The following is a 15,564-nucleotide window of genomic DNA, read 5'->3' as shown; positions in this document are numbered from 1 at the left end:
AAAAAAAAAAAAAAAAAGATTAATCTGTCACCGTTTGTGGCCGTATAATTACTACTTCATGAAGTATGGTGTCTTGTTGATTGGAGTTGGAAGGACAATAAACCTAGATTAAATGAAAAGGGTTGTTGTGAAGAAGTAACATATTTTAAAATTTGTTTCTAGTTGTCTGAGACTTGTTATGACAGGCCTATAAAAGATAACTTTATATGATATTTTGGTTCTTGGTATCCTCAAAGTGTTGGTTTTAAATTTTTCCTGGTGGATTTCTGTATGTCAGCTTTAGACTGCCCTACTGTTGCATCCTGCTGTTCTCCATTCTAATCATACAATTGATTTAGTAATGACATACATAACCCCCGGCATGAAGTTTTTATGCTTCAGAAAATTGTTTGGCATATAAAGTGCAAGTATCAATTTGCTCTGTAGATGTGTATCTATAAAAACTGGTGTGATTATTTAAGGATATCAGATTAACTTAAGAAAAACCGTAGGCAAGTGATTTGGGAGGGAGAATCTTATAATCAGACACACCTTTATTTGCATGTTTAGATTTTCATATATTAGGTTATTTTGGTAGTGTTTCTTTTTCGTTCAAATGGTAAGAAGCCTGGGACTTTAGTGTCTTGAAATTGGTCAAATCGTATATACTTTTTAAAAAAAGTTTCTGTGTCTTTTGAATACTGAGTTTCACACCTAGGACAAACCTCAGTTGTAAAACATCCCTTTGAATTTTAAATTACTGTTTAATAACTTCTGACTAGTATTTCACTCAAGTGTTAAAACTTTTACATTGGAATATGATAGCATCATAATTCAAGAACCAACCAAAATCTGCAGTAGAAACCATGGGTTGGAGGGTTTTAGATGATGTACTTATCCTATTATTCCCATTATGCTTCAGATGTGGACTGCTGTCACAACAGAACATACTTGAGATTGTGTCACCACTCAGTGCCATCTGCCTGCATGTGTACATAAGCTATAGTAGGCCTTAGATACTGGACATAAAGAATCATTGCTTTGTGGTTTTCTTAGCTGACTCTGCTTAAGTTCTAGTGTTCTGGGCTGAGCCTGTAGTCAGTTTTGGTCTTTTGCATTTATAACAACACTCCCATAACCACATGTTCAGTGTCCTCTGTGTGTTGGCATACCAAAGATGGGCATGTGAAGTTTTTTAATAGTGCAAAGAAATTGGCTATTTAATCAGTAAAATTTAAAGATGATTTTTAAAAACATTCAAATATTTGAGAGAGTGCCCTTTATATGAAGGACCAACTATCTCTTCCCACCCTGGTTAATTTTCACAGTATAATAAACTATTTTTAGTTATATAGGCCAAAGTGTTTTATAGAAAATCAATCATAAAATTGCATTTGTGTGTGCTATTTTTAAAACGTTCTCTGTTGTTACATTGGTAAATGCAGATTACCAGTGTTTACATAGTATGATTTTAGTACTTATTTTTAAAATATATATCTATTCATGTGTAGAATATAGGCTAAAAGGAAACACCAAAAGACCTAGATTGTTATCTCTGATGTGTGGGTTATAGATATTTTATTATATGTTATATATTATGTGTATTATTATATGTCATATGATATTTTATTTCCCTTGTTAAGCCTTTTATGAACTTTACATTCTTCATATATATATATATATTTATTTATTTATTTTATTCATTAATTTTTTTCAAGACGGAGTCTCACTCTGTTGCCAGGCTGGAGTGCAGTGCTGTGATCTCGGCTCACTGCAACCTCCCCCTCCTGGGTTCAAGCGATTCTTCTGCCTCAGCCTCCCGAGTAGCTGGGATTACAGGCACACACCACCACGCCCAGCTAATTTTTGTATTTTTAGTAGAGACGGGGTTTCACCATGTTGGCCAGGATGGTCTCGATCTGCTGACTTCATGATCTGCCCGCCTCGGCCTCCCAAAGTGCTGGGGTTACAGGCATGAGCCACCACGCCTGGCCTGTTCATATATTTTGTAATCAAACTAAAAGTTCTAAAATGAATTCGTTATAGAGTATGAAATTAAATTTAATAAAGCTTTTAAAGATAAAGATTCTTAGGTGATAAAATGAGTTAAAGGCTTTACAAGTAATAAATAGGATTTCTGAAATGGAATTTTATGTTATGGTAAACATTTTTCCTTTAAAACTAAAACAGACACAAAATTAAGTTGCCATTTTCTGGGCATGGGGATGGGAGAAATAGGAAAGGTTTTTTACTGTTGTACCTTGCCTTGGAAACTTTTGATTCTTCTAACTCAGATTTGCCTCAGTTACGTCATATGCTGTTTTATGGATAAGTGTTTAATTATAGGATTTAAACATTTATATAAATGGTATGCAAAATCTTGCTTTGAATATTTGGTCATTGTATTTGTGGTCAGCAGGCAAAACACTTGGCAAAAGTTTGCATGTAGTGCCTACCAGTTTTTCTCAGTTTTCTCATCTGTTAGTGGGGAAAGAACAATATCTATATCTTGTTTGAGGTTTAAATAAGCATGCCTGAGGTACAAGAAGCACTTAAAATTATTGCTGCTGTTATTACCCCAAAGTTGGGATTGATGTTTCTTTGTTTCCTTTGTGTTTTGTTTTGTTTCTGAAACAGTGTCTCACTCTGTCGCCCAGGGTGGAGTTTAGTGGCTGCAATCTCTGCTGGCTGCACCCTCTGCCTGCAGGGTTCAAGCAATTCTGGTGCCTCAGCCTCCCAAGTAGATGGGATTATAGGCTTGTGCCACCACACCCAGCTAATCTTTTTATTTTTAGTAGAGATGGAGTTTCACCATGTTGACCAGGCTGCTTTTGAACTCCTGACCTCTGACCTCAGGTGATCCCCCCACCTCAGCCTCCCAAAGTGTTGGAATTACAGGTGTGAGCCACTGTGCCTGGCTGGCATTGATGTTTCTATGAAACTGAGGTAAAAGATCCCTTGGGACTGGAACAATATCTTATGCCATGTATCCCCTATTTTGGTCAACCCTGCGTATTCCCCATTAATTAAGTGGGACGGTTAGCTCCTCACTTAGGTAGTTTCATTATTTATGTATACAATAAATCTTTGGCATTCACGACTTAATAGTTTAGACCTAAAGTATTTAGCATGAAAAATTTATAATCTGGTATAGGCAAAATTTTGAATTCAAGGCTGAGGTGCTGAACAAGTCTGTTCACTAGAGAATTGAATATAGCTGACAGTATCCCACTTTTTATTACCCAACAGTGACGTGACTTTTGTTCTCTACTTAATTTTCATCCTAGAATTCAAAACTGTTTCTTTGTGAATATAGTACCCAGAGAAAGCCAGTAGTTAATACTGGTTTTTGCAGATTTAGATAAACTCTTGATTTTCGGCAACACTATGGCAATAAAGTAAGTTTATTTTAGTAGCAATTCAATTCATGAGTGTTGCTATTTCTTTTCTATTCTTCACAATGTCTTGCGCCCAGTAGAGATAATGAACAATAAGGTGTGTTTGATAGTTTGTGAAGAAATGTAAATTTTTTTTTTTTTTTGGAGACAGAGTTTCGCTTTTGTTGTCCAGGTTGGAGTGCAATGATGTGATCTCGGCTCACTGCAACCTCCACCTCCCGGGTTCAAGGGATTTTCCTGCCTCAGCCTCCTGAGTAGCTGGGATTACAGGCATGCGCCACCACTCCCAGCCAATTTTGTATTTTTAGTAGAGACAGGGTTTCTCCATGTTGGTCAGGCTGAGTCTCCCCACCTCAGGTGATCCACCCACCTTGGCCTCGCAAAGTGCTGGGATTACAGGCATGAGCCACTGCGCCCAACCAAGAACTGTAAATCTTTGGATTCATTAAAGGAAAGGGGTGAGTTTACTGGGAATTTCTAGATTTCTAGGCTCTTATTATTTCTATTACTTCAGTACATAATTTTTTAAATCTCTCAGGCCAAATTAAAATATATTTCCTGTCTAGATTTCATATTTCCCTGGAGTGGTGTGATGATGTAAGTGTGCTTCATTTAATAAAAGCTACTCCGGTATACCGCATAACCTTGCAGAAATACTGATTTTATGGGTCTAGGATAGGGCTAAGGTGCTGCATTTTACTCCTGTAGGTGATCCCCAGATGATTCTGATGAGATGCTTTTTCAATTTATTTATCTCTATATTTTCATTTTAGTGTTATTTTTAAAAAATGGTTTGTATTATATTTTTAAAGCCATAGGAATAAAGAAGCACATTTTATAGTTAATGAAAATTAATGATATATCTTAGCTTTCCATGGTTATGTTTTGTTTTACCTTTTCAATTAGTTAAATGTACATAGACTGCTTAAGTCAAACTCAAGTAATACCAAGTTCATTGTAGAAAAAAATAAGAAAGTACCAATTAGACATTATTTCTCAGCCTTTTTAGATATTTTTCTAATTGTCCCCCTCATGAAATTTTAATGCCACAGGTATAACTGTATATTTGTTTATGTATTGTATGTGTATCTGTGTTTTATGCACTAAAAGAATAAGAATTATTTTTTTGCCCCTCAAGAGCCAATTTTCACCCCATTGGTGGTGATACTGCTCCTGTTAAGAATGCATGCAATAAGCCAAAAGAAAAATCACCTTTAATTTTACCTTACAACTTGTTAAAATTTTGGTGTACATCTTTCTCAGTGATGTTCAATGCATATATGCCTTTTCTTTGATGAAAATGAAATCAGATACATAATATTTCATGCTCCTTTTTTCTTAATATTTTGTGAATTTTCGTGATAAATGAGTATCTTTTAACAGTATCATCTCTAATGGATAAATACTATAGATGTATAGTAGTGTGTGAATTTGCCATCATTTGTTTAAATGATTTTTCTATAGTTTTCAGTTTTTTATTATAAAAGTTCTGCTATGAATATCATTATAGTTGAATTTTTCCATGCATCCTTAATTATTTCTGTAGGATAAATTCCAAAAAGTAGAATTACTTCATTCTGTACATTTTAATATTTTTTGGTGTGTATGACTTAGAAAGTCCCTTTCCCCAAGGACAGCCACCATTAAAATGAATCTTTGTCTAGCCTTTTCCTATATATATCCTAACATAAATAGCTATATATATTATTTATATAAAAACTACATATAAATAATTTTATATAGCTATGTCTGTCTTTTAAAAAAGAAAAATATATTGTTCCTTAACTATAGCAAGTTGCTTTTTTTTTTTTTTTTTTTTTTTTTTTTTGCCTAACGCATTTTGCCTGAGAGATTTTGGTCATTTCATATCACTATGTATAATTCTACCTCATTCTTGTAAGCTGTATGATACATAGTAATTTGTCCATTCTTCTATGGAAGGATCTTTTCTTTCCCATTTTGTTTTGTTTTTGTGTATGTCTTTGTTTTTTATTTCTGCAGCATAAATTCCCATTTGTAATAGAATTCTGGGTCATTTAAGAATTGAAAGTACTTTATATGTGCAGGTCTTTTTGTGTGTTTATTTTTCTTTCTTTCTTTTCTGTTTTTGTTTTTGAGACAGGATCTTACTCCCACCCCCGGGCTGGGATGCTGTGGCAGGGTCACGGCTTATCGCAGTCAGGTGATTCCCCCACCTCAGCCTCCTGAGTAGCTGGGACTACAGGCGCATGCCAACATGCCTGGCTAACTTTTTGTATTTTTTGTAGAGACAGTGTTTTGCTATGTTGCCCAGAATGGTCTTGAACTCTTCGGCTCAAGCCATTCACACACCTTTGCCCTCCAAAGTTCTGGGATTATAGGTGTGAGCCACCGTACCCTGTGTTTTCTATTTTTTTCATTCCTTTATTTGCCTACTCTGGTATTGGACCAGATTTTAATTACTTTTGTATCAGGAAATATAACATGTTCTAATAAGTAGACAGATAAGTCACGGTTGAATTTTGGCTAGGTGTTCGGTTTGTATCTTTTTTGTTTTTTTAAGACAAGTATATGAATTTTAAATAGTCTAGAATAATACAGATTTTTGAGGACTTTTAGGTCCTGGCAGTAATTCAGAAATCTAAAGGCACGTCAAAGTTGCATAGTGAACAAACAGGCTATTGAGCTGTGAGCTTTCTGGGAATACTTGGAACCATAACATTTCTGTCAAATATGCCTTTTAATCTTTGGTTTATTGATTGAAGTATTTTGGACTTACACTCTTTTTGCTATCAAGCTTTTATTCTTTTTAAAGGAGATACACTATCTTTTTTACATTTCTGGTAATGTGTTTAGTTTAGGTGCATCATACTGTGTTGTTTCTGCTTATTTCTGTAGTTCTCTACTTATATGTTACCTTCAGAGTTATACATAGATTTTCCTGAGATTTAGTCTAATATAGCTCAAAATATCAGAATAGATGTTGTAGTAGGTAACACTTTTGTGAATTAGAATCTGATTTTTTAAGAATCTAGTGTTTTTGCTGGATTTATGTAGGTTTCTTTATGAGAAAACAGTAAACATTGCAGAAGAATTACACTTTGTCTTTTAAAGTAGAAATGTGTTTAGTTTCTAAAAATGCTAATTTTTTTCTGAGACTATTTTTTCTTTAAATGTAGCCACTCACAGCACTGTTAAAATTTTTAAATGTTGATTCTGATACTATTAGTAACTAATACACTATGAGCTTTTTTTTTCCTTAGGACATACTGTCAGGTGAGATTCTCAAATGGTTTTAGTGTTCTGGAAGAGTTAGTTTACCTTTATAATGAAAAATCTGTCATGAGAGTACTACACTCACCACTAGGATGAAAACTAATCAAATAAATATAAAAAATGGTAGTCAGTACCCAGGCATTTCAGACAGGACTGTTTTCTGACACTAGCCTCCTTTGGAGTTGAGTTGTCACCACAGCTAGGTTAAGCTTATTACAGAGGTTTACCTTCCTTTGGATTGTGGGTCTATCAAAATGAAAAGCCAACTTTTTCCCCTCATGGTAGTGGTATGCTTTTTGCATGGTGTGTTTATGAAAATTAACATCACAATGGTGATTTTGTGTGTCGAGGTTTACCATTTAACTAGGTTAGAGATTGTATTCTTTGGTGCAAAATTTAACCTAAATGCTTTGTGAATGTACACAAAACTGAGTCCTTTATCTCAGAATCACAGCTGCAAACAAATGACAACCCATGCTTGAGCGTTAACTCATTATCACTTAGACCTTTGGCCAAGCCTGTGATTGCTTAGATAAAGCCTTACCCTCCACCATTGCCTACTTTGTTTTTTTTTTTTTTTTGAGACGGAGTCTTGCTCTGTCTCCCAGGGTGGAGTGCAGTGGCGCGATCTCGGCTCACTGCAAGCTCTGCCTCCCGGGTTCACGCCATTCTCCTGCCTCAGCCTCTCCAAGTAGCTGGGACTACAGGCGCCCGCCACCACGCCCGGCTAATTTTTTGTATTTTTGGTAGAGACAGGGTTTCACCTTGGTCTCGATCTCCTGACCTCGTGATCCGCCCGCCTCGGCCTCCCAAAGTGCTGGGATTACAAGCGTGAGCCACCGCGCCCGGCCTACCTACTTTGTTTTTTGAAGACTGAAGCCATATGAAAACTTCAAATTCATTTAACTGAATAGTCCATATAAGGAGGATGTTTATTTTTAGGACAATATTTGATTTTAACTAAATATTAAGTGAGATTATTATAAGTGATTACAAAAACTATGTGATGTTTTGTGTTTTATAAAATTTAAAATATTTTCATTTTATTATTTCTCATTATTTAAAACATTTTTTCCTCACTAAATATTGGGATAAATTAGTATCAGTAAGACTTTAATTAATAATAGCCATCTGATAGCAGGGATTCTTTAATAGATTTGTTAGAGTATACATCTTCACAGTACATAAAAGTTGAGAGATTTTTATGTTTTGTGTAGTGACTAAAAAGTAAGCTGTTTTTCAGGAAAGTATTAAGTAATTTTTACTAGCCCTTTTTTATAATTATTTTCCTATTCAAAGTAATAATAAAGTAACCTTGAACATCCTTTTAGTCACACGGTTTTTAAATAATTCACTATTTTTGACCAGGCATGGTGGCTCCCGCCTGTAATCCCAGCACTTTGGGAGGCCAAGGTGGGAGGATAGCTTGAGCCCATGAGTTTGAGACCAGCCTGAGCAACATAGTGAGACCCTGTCTCTATAAAAATTAAAACAAAAAATTAGCAGGGTGTGGTGGCACATACCTGTAATTCCAGACACTCAGAAGGCTGAGGTGGGAGGATCGCTTGAGCATGGGAGGTTGAGGCTGCAGTGAGCCATGATTGTGCCACTACACTCCAACCTGGGTGACAGTGAGACCCTGTCTCAAAAAAAAAAACAAAAGACACCACTATTTTTGTTAAGTAATATATTTTAAAAGGAATACAAGTAATGCCCTGAAAAGTACAGATCAAGAAAAGAATGCAAACGAAACAAAAATAATGGTTATCAGTTTGCTGTGTTAAGGGACAGAAGTTTCCTGTAAAAACATGCATATGTACATATATGCATATATAGAAATCATTAGTTTTCTTTTTACAATTCCTTTTTTTAAGTCTTCAGGTGTAGCAATGAGACATGAAGACTAGTTCTATATTAGCATGGTAGTAAATAGAAATTCCATTCTTCAGAGAGAAGTTTTGTCAAGTTTCTCTCATCTTTCTGCTTGCTCCTCCCTTCACTCTTACTCTGTTCTTACCACTCTTCTCCTTGAGAGGAGAGAACTTACAGTGTGGTGGATTGCAACGCTGGCTTGGCGATACATTAGATTTAACTGGGAGCTTTGAGAAATATCCATATTCTGGCTCCATGTTCCAGATTCTTAATTAATTGGTCATAATGATGCAGGGGATGTCGGAGGAGAACATTCTTTATCTTAGCCTGCATGTAAAGCTTGCCTCAGCTTCAGAGTTCAAATATGGTTTGCAGGAAAGCAGTGGTTGAATCCAAGGGGCCATCTTCCTCAGTTTCTCTACCTTCTAGAAGGAAGGGTGTGTGTGTGTGTGTGTGTGTGTGTGTGTGTGTGTGTGTGTTCATGCACATAGGTCTTTGTAATCCTTTAAATTCTCTAAGAAATGTACCACCACAGATTTCTAATTTATTCTAGTATTGGTTCATCCATAGTGTTTGTATACTTTAATTCTAAAGAAAAATAATATTTGCATGGTACAGATTAGATAGACAAGAAGATGAATGGTAAAGCAATATAGTATTGTAGTTAACCACACTGATGCTAGAGCCACAGTGCCAGAGTTATAATCCTGGCTCCATAATTTATGTATGTTGAGCTTGGACAAGTTAGTTTTAGCCTTTTTGCCTCATCTATAAAATGGGGACAGTAGGCTGGGCACAGTGGCTCACGCCTATAATCTCAGCACTTTGGGAGGCCAAGGTGGGCAGATCACCTGAGGTTGGTAGTTTGAGACCAGCCTAACCAACATGAAGAAACCCTGTCTCTACTAAAAATACAACAATTAGCCGGGCGTGGTGGCGCATGCCTGTAATCCCAACTACTTGGGAGGTTGAGGCAGGAGAATCACGTGAACCCGGGAGGTGGAGGTTGTGGTGAGCCGAGATCAAGCCATTGCACTCCAGCTTGGGCAATAAGAGCGAAACTCCATCTCAAAAAATTAAATTAAAGGAACAATAATCCCCACCCCATAGAAATGTGAGGATTAAAAATACTAGTAGATGTAAAGTGCTCGAAACAGTATTTTATGCATGGTAAATGTACAGTAAATAACAGTTAATTAGTTTATTCCTTTCTCATAGTCTATTTTCTAACATTTCTTGCCCCTTTCTTGCTCATTCCTCCTGAAATTAATGCTTCCTCTGATAAACTAGAGTAGGTGTTAACTTTTTTTTTTTTTTTTTTTTGGAGACGGAGTCTCGCTGTCTCCCAGGCTGGAGTTCAGTGCCACTATCTCGGCACACTGCAAGCTCCGCCTCCCGGGTTCACGCCATTCTCCTGCCTCAGCCTCCCGAGTAGCTGGGACTACAGGCGCCTGCCACCATGCCCGGCTAATTTTTTGTATTTTTAGTAGAGACAGGGTTTCACCATGTTAGCCAGGATGGTCTCAATCTCCTGACCTCGTGATCCGCCCGCCTCGGCCTCCCAAAGTGCTGGGATTACAGGCGTGAGCCACCGCACCCAGCCCCCTCCCTTTTTTTTTTTTTTTTTTGAGACAGTCTCGCTGTGTCGCCCAGGCTGGAGTGTAGTGATGTGATCGTGGCTCACTCCCGGGTTCAGGTGATTCTCCTGCCTCAGCCTCCCGTGATTCTCCTGCCTCAGCCTCCCGTGTAGCTGGGACTACGGGCGTGCGCCACCACACCTGGCTAATTTTTGTTATTATTAGTAGAGACGGGGTTTCACCATGTTGGTCAGGCTGATCTCAAACTCCTGACCGTGTGATCCGCCCGCCTCAGCCTCCCAAAGTGCTGAGATTACAGGCATGAGCCACCGCACCCGGCCAGCTAACTTTTTTTGTAAGGGACCAGATAGTAAGTACTTTAGGATTTTAGGGCCATTTGGTCCCTGTTGCAGATATTCAACTCTGCTGTTATAGGGTGAAAGCAGCCATTTACATAAGCAAATGAGAGTGATTGTGTCTCCTTTATTTATAGACGCTGAAGGTGTCCTTAAATATAGAAACAGTCCTTAGTTCACAAGCCACACAAAAACAGACAGTGGCCCAGATTTGGCCTGTGGCTCATAGTGTGCTGGCCCCTGAAGTAGGGTAAACAAACCTGTACATTCTAGTAACTATTTTAGACATCTTTTCTTTCTTGGACATGCCTTCATTTTTAAATTTCTCTGTACTTTGGGAGAATCTAGAAAGTTAATTTTTTGGCATCAAGTTTAGAACTTTAAAATTCTACTCACAGCTTTGAGCTTAAGCTGTTTTTTTTTTTTTTTTTGAGGCAGAGTCTCGCTGTCGCCCAGGCTGGAGTGCAGTGGCGCAATCTCGGCTCACTGCAGGCTCCGCCCCCCGGGGTTCACGCCATTCTCCTGCCTCAGCCTCCCGAGTAGCTGGGACTACAGGCGCCCGCCATCTCGCCCGGCTAATTTTTTGTATTTTTAGTAGAGACGGGGTTTCACTGTGTTAGCCAGGATGGTCTCGATCTCCTGACCTCGTGATCCGCCCGCCTCGGCCTCCCAAAGTGCTGGGATTACAGGCGTGAGCCACCGTGCCCGGCGAGCTTAAGCTGTTTATTAGCACTGTTTGAAACAGTGAAACTTTGTGAATTCTCTCCTCCTCAAACAATAACATATATAACTGTATTTAGGGTTCTTTGGTTGCAAGCAGCAGAACCATCATGGTTCATTGGAGATTTTATTCTTTGGTACAGAATTTAACTTAAATGCCTTGTGGATGTACATGAAACTGTGTCCTTTATTTCAGTCATAGCAGCAAGCAAATGGCAACCCGTGCTTATCATCAGCACCAGTACGTAGTAGGTCTTCTCTCAGAGAACTGGGCAGATACCTACAGAACCTGTAAGACGATACACACATTCACACACCATACACACACGCATACATTGTGTAAATAAAGAGATTTATTTCAAGGAATTGGCTTATGTGATTGTGGGGACTGGAAAGTCCAAAATCTACGCGGCAGGCCAACACATTGCAGATTCTCTAGCTGAAGCTGATAATGCAGTCTTGCAGTAGAATTTCTTCTTCAGAGAAACCTGAGTTTTGCTCTTAAGGCTTTTCAACTGATTGGATGAGGCCTACTCACATTACTGACGATAATCTCCTTAAAGTCAGCTGATTGTGGATGTTAACCACATTTAGATAATACCTTCATGGCAACACTTCCATCTGTTTGATTGAATAACTGGGTATTACAGTCTAGCCAAGTTGACATGTCCAACTAACTGTTACGTGGTTCAATATATATTTGTCCAATAAAAGGAAGAACAAATGGCTAAAGTGGTTAATTTAAGCAGAAAAATGTTTATTCGGAGGATGTTGAATAACAGAATTTAAGTAAAAAGTGAGCACTTAGGCCTCAAGAAGTCCCAAGAAGAACCAGAGCAGTTTGCAGGGGTAGGGACCTAGGCAGTAGTAAGGAACAATGTCTTCAGTGTACCACAGTCATAAAGAATCAGCTCTAGCCATTTTCCTTCCTCACATCACTCTAAGATTCAGCTTCCCGGGAAACTCAGCCTGATTGGTGTAGGCTGGGTTGAAGTCACATGTCTCCCTTGCTCAGTGAAAGGTGGGTACACCTTGATTGACATTCTCACCACAACTGCATTCAGGAAGACAAGGATTGTTTCCCAATAAGGTGTCACAAGGTTGTTACCAAAAGAAAGAGGAATACTAGACATGCACAAATAAAAGATGTCCACTTCGCCAACTCTTGATATCTCACATAGATGGTCAGCTAGTAAAACTAACATGGATCAGAGCCAGACTATGTAGAATGTTACAAGGCCTGATAATGAGCTTGGGCCTTATTCTCTAGAATAATGAAACTTTTTTGGGGAAGGGGGAAGGGTCATAGATCTCTTTGAAATTTTGAAATTTTGGGGCCACATATTGGGCCCACTTCTCTCCTGGAAGATTATACCTATGCTTTAAAAAAGATTTGTTTTTGTTTTGTTTTGTATAACATTTCAAGAGTTTGTTTTACCTCTTGAAGTACATCCATAGTTGGTGGAAAAAGGAGCTAGTCTCAACCTGAAAAACAATCAAAATATTATATCTCTGTCAGCTTCTGATATTTGCACTGCTGATTCTCCTTAATCTCTTTGGTTTCTCTTGGAGGAATTTGATTAAGAGATGATGAGGGTCTTATTAACACAGTGTGGAAATAGGGATGAAAATAATTTACAATTTAAAGAATTATTTAGAAAACAAAATATGCAGAACTAGCTCGACTGTTGATTATATAGGGGGAGCAGAGTCAAGTATGGCTTATAGGTTTTTAGCTTGTAGGAATTGCAGGGGGGAATATATAGGGCAGATAGAAAGGTTGACCTTAAATGTGAGAAGGGACAGCCTCATCCTTTGAGTGGGACTTTAGGAAAAAAGATGATAGTAACTGGACTTAAGTTATCAATAAGGGAGAGAATGAGAGAGGAAGTGGAGTAGAGATTGGTAAAAGGATTGATGTGCAGTACTGAGGGTCCAGGTGAGATTTCAGACCAGGAATTTGAAGTAGTGACATCAGTTATATAATAATATTTTCTCCACCAATGAAGAGAAAGTATAAGATTCACTAACAGTGGATGTGTACTGGCTGATTTGCAGGTGAAACAACAGGAATACATGGAATAGAGGAGTCTGAGCAAAGACTAACTCAAAGATGGTGGTGTATAACTTATAGAGCTCCCATTCTGTATTGGGCACATAAATAAGCTTTGTAGATACCATTTCATCTACTCAAATAACCCTGCGAGCCAGGCACTGTTATCCCCATGATGAAACTGAGGCACAGAGAGTTTAAGACACTTGCCTAGGATTACAGAGCTAGTAAGTGGCAGAACTGGGCTTTAAACCCAGGAAGCTAGATTCCGAAGTCTGTGTTCTTAACTACTAATCTACACTGTTGATCACCCTTGGAGTCATGGGTTAGGAGAAAAGGAAGGGAAACAATAAGCTGGGAGAAGATGAAGGGCTTAGGGCTCAAAGCTGATGCTTCAGTGAGGTGGAAAATCTGTGCTGTGGGGTTTTCCTCAGATTATTATATACACGTGCACACGTGTTTATATCAGGTGCTGAAAAAAAGATAATTAATTTAGATATTTACCAGGAATTCTTTCAGGAGCATTTTTAATGAGTCATATTTGCACTGCACAATTCTTTTTGCTTCATTTTTATATAGTAGAAGGCAGTAAGGAATTCTTGTACAAGTAAACATCTTTTCCTTTTGTACCCCTCATCACTGCGAATTTGATAGAACCCTTAGTAAATGACCAGGTTGTTTTTTACACTTTTTTTTCTCTCCCACAACATAACATGGGTTTGGCAAGCTTTAAAAAATGTTAGTGTGTTTGTATCCACTAGTATACCTCTGCCCATTTAATAGGAGATCCCTGCCAATTAGAGCTAGTGATGTTTTGTTCTAATTTGGAGAGACAGGGTATGTCTGTCTTTAAATTCTCTGTCAGTTTTCCTTTTTGTAAAAAAAAAAAAACTCGATGCCCAAATTATAGATTGAGCAATTGCAGACTAAGGGATTAAGAATGAATGCATCCATTGGAGTAGAACATCTTCTCTTTTTCTTTTTTTGGACGGAGTCTCACTCTGTCCCCTAGGCTGGAGTACAGTGGTGCAATCTTGGCTCACTGCAAGCTCCATCTCCTGGGTTCACGCAATTCTCCTGCCTCAGCCTCCCGAGTAGCTGGGACTACAGGCGCCCGCCACCACACCTGGCTAATTTTTGTATTTTTAGTAGAGATGGGGTTTCATTGTGTTAGCCAGAATGGTCTTGATCTCCTCCCCTTGTGATCCGCCCGCCTTGGCCTCCCAAAGTGCCAGGATTACAGGCGTGAGCCACCGTGCACGGACGAGTGGAACACCTTCTCAACGCAGAACTAGTTGATTTATTTTTTCCTAATGCTTGGCTTTTTCCAAGTTTTTGTTACCCAAGATAACATTAGTCAAACTAGCACTTTGAGAATAGGAGTTAAAGTTTTTTTATTGTTAAATTTGGGTAACTGGTCATATTTTTCTTTGTCTTTTACTGTCTCATACCCTTAGATCGAGGTCTCCAACCCCTGGGCCACAGACTAGTTAGTAATGGTCCATGGCCTGTTAGGAACCAGGCTGCACAGCAGGAGGTAAACAGCGTTGAGTGTTACTGCCTGAGCCCCGCCTCTTATCAGATCACTAGTGGCATTAGATTCTCATAGGAGTGCAAACCCTATTGTGAATTGCACATGCACATAATCTAGGTTGCACGCTTCTTATGAGAATCTAATGCCTGATGATCTGTTGCTGTCTCCCATCACCCCCAGATGGGACTGTCTAGTTGCAGGAAAACAACCTCAGGGTTCCCACTGATTCTACATTATGGTGAGCTATATAATTATTTCATATCATTATTATTATTACACTGTAATAATAATAGAAATAAAGTGCACAATAAATGTAATGCGTTTGAATCATCCTGAATCCATCTCCCACGCCTGGTCCAGTCTGTGGAAAAATTGTCTTCCATGAAACTGGCTCTGCCAAAAAGGTTGGGGATCGCTGCCTTAAATTATGTAGATAAACATAATAGATATTTGTGGTTATATAAGGGACTATTATAACATTTTTTCTGTATTAATCTAGATATTTAGCTAAAGCTCAACATGCCTTACAGATTGATATGGCTAATGTTTCAATTATTTGCTTCTTGCTGCTGTAAGGTTTGTTAGAATTAGGGCTCTAGGTCTTTTTTTTTTTCCTTCTTTTAAGAGATGAGGTCCAAGCTGCTCTCAAACTCCTGACCCCTTTCCACCTTAGCCTCTCAAAGTGCTAGGATTACTGACATGAGCCGGTGTGCCTGGCCAGGGATCCAGATCTAATACATACTAAGATCATAGCTTTTAGAAAGTTTAGTCATAGGTATTTAACTGTAGTTTCTTCCTTTGAACCCTGAACTTCAAGGCG

The 15,564-nt window shown here is 38.3% G+C and overlaps 1 protein-coding gene across 4 annotated transcripts in view; it reads left to right on the top strand.

The window, feature by feature from the left end:
• The window catches only part of RAP1A (RAP1A, member of RAS oncogene family), a 95,234-nt gene that overhangs the window by 13,718 nt on the left and 65,952 nt on the right, over positions 1-15,564 (top strand). The gene's annotated exons all lie outside the window — the stretch shown is intronic.

This window comes from Hylobates moloch, unplaced genomic scaffold, assembly GCF_009828535.3.
Source record: "Hylobates moloch isolate HMO894 unplaced genomic scaffold, HMol_V3 SCAFFOLD_5, whole genome shotgun sequence".
Taxonomy (NCBI): domain Eukaryota; kingdom Metazoa; phylum Chordata; class Mammalia; order Primates; family Hylobatidae; genus Hylobates; species Hylobates moloch.
Note: the sequence above shows the minus strand (reverse complement) of the source record. Positions and strands in the feature narration are given on the sequence as shown.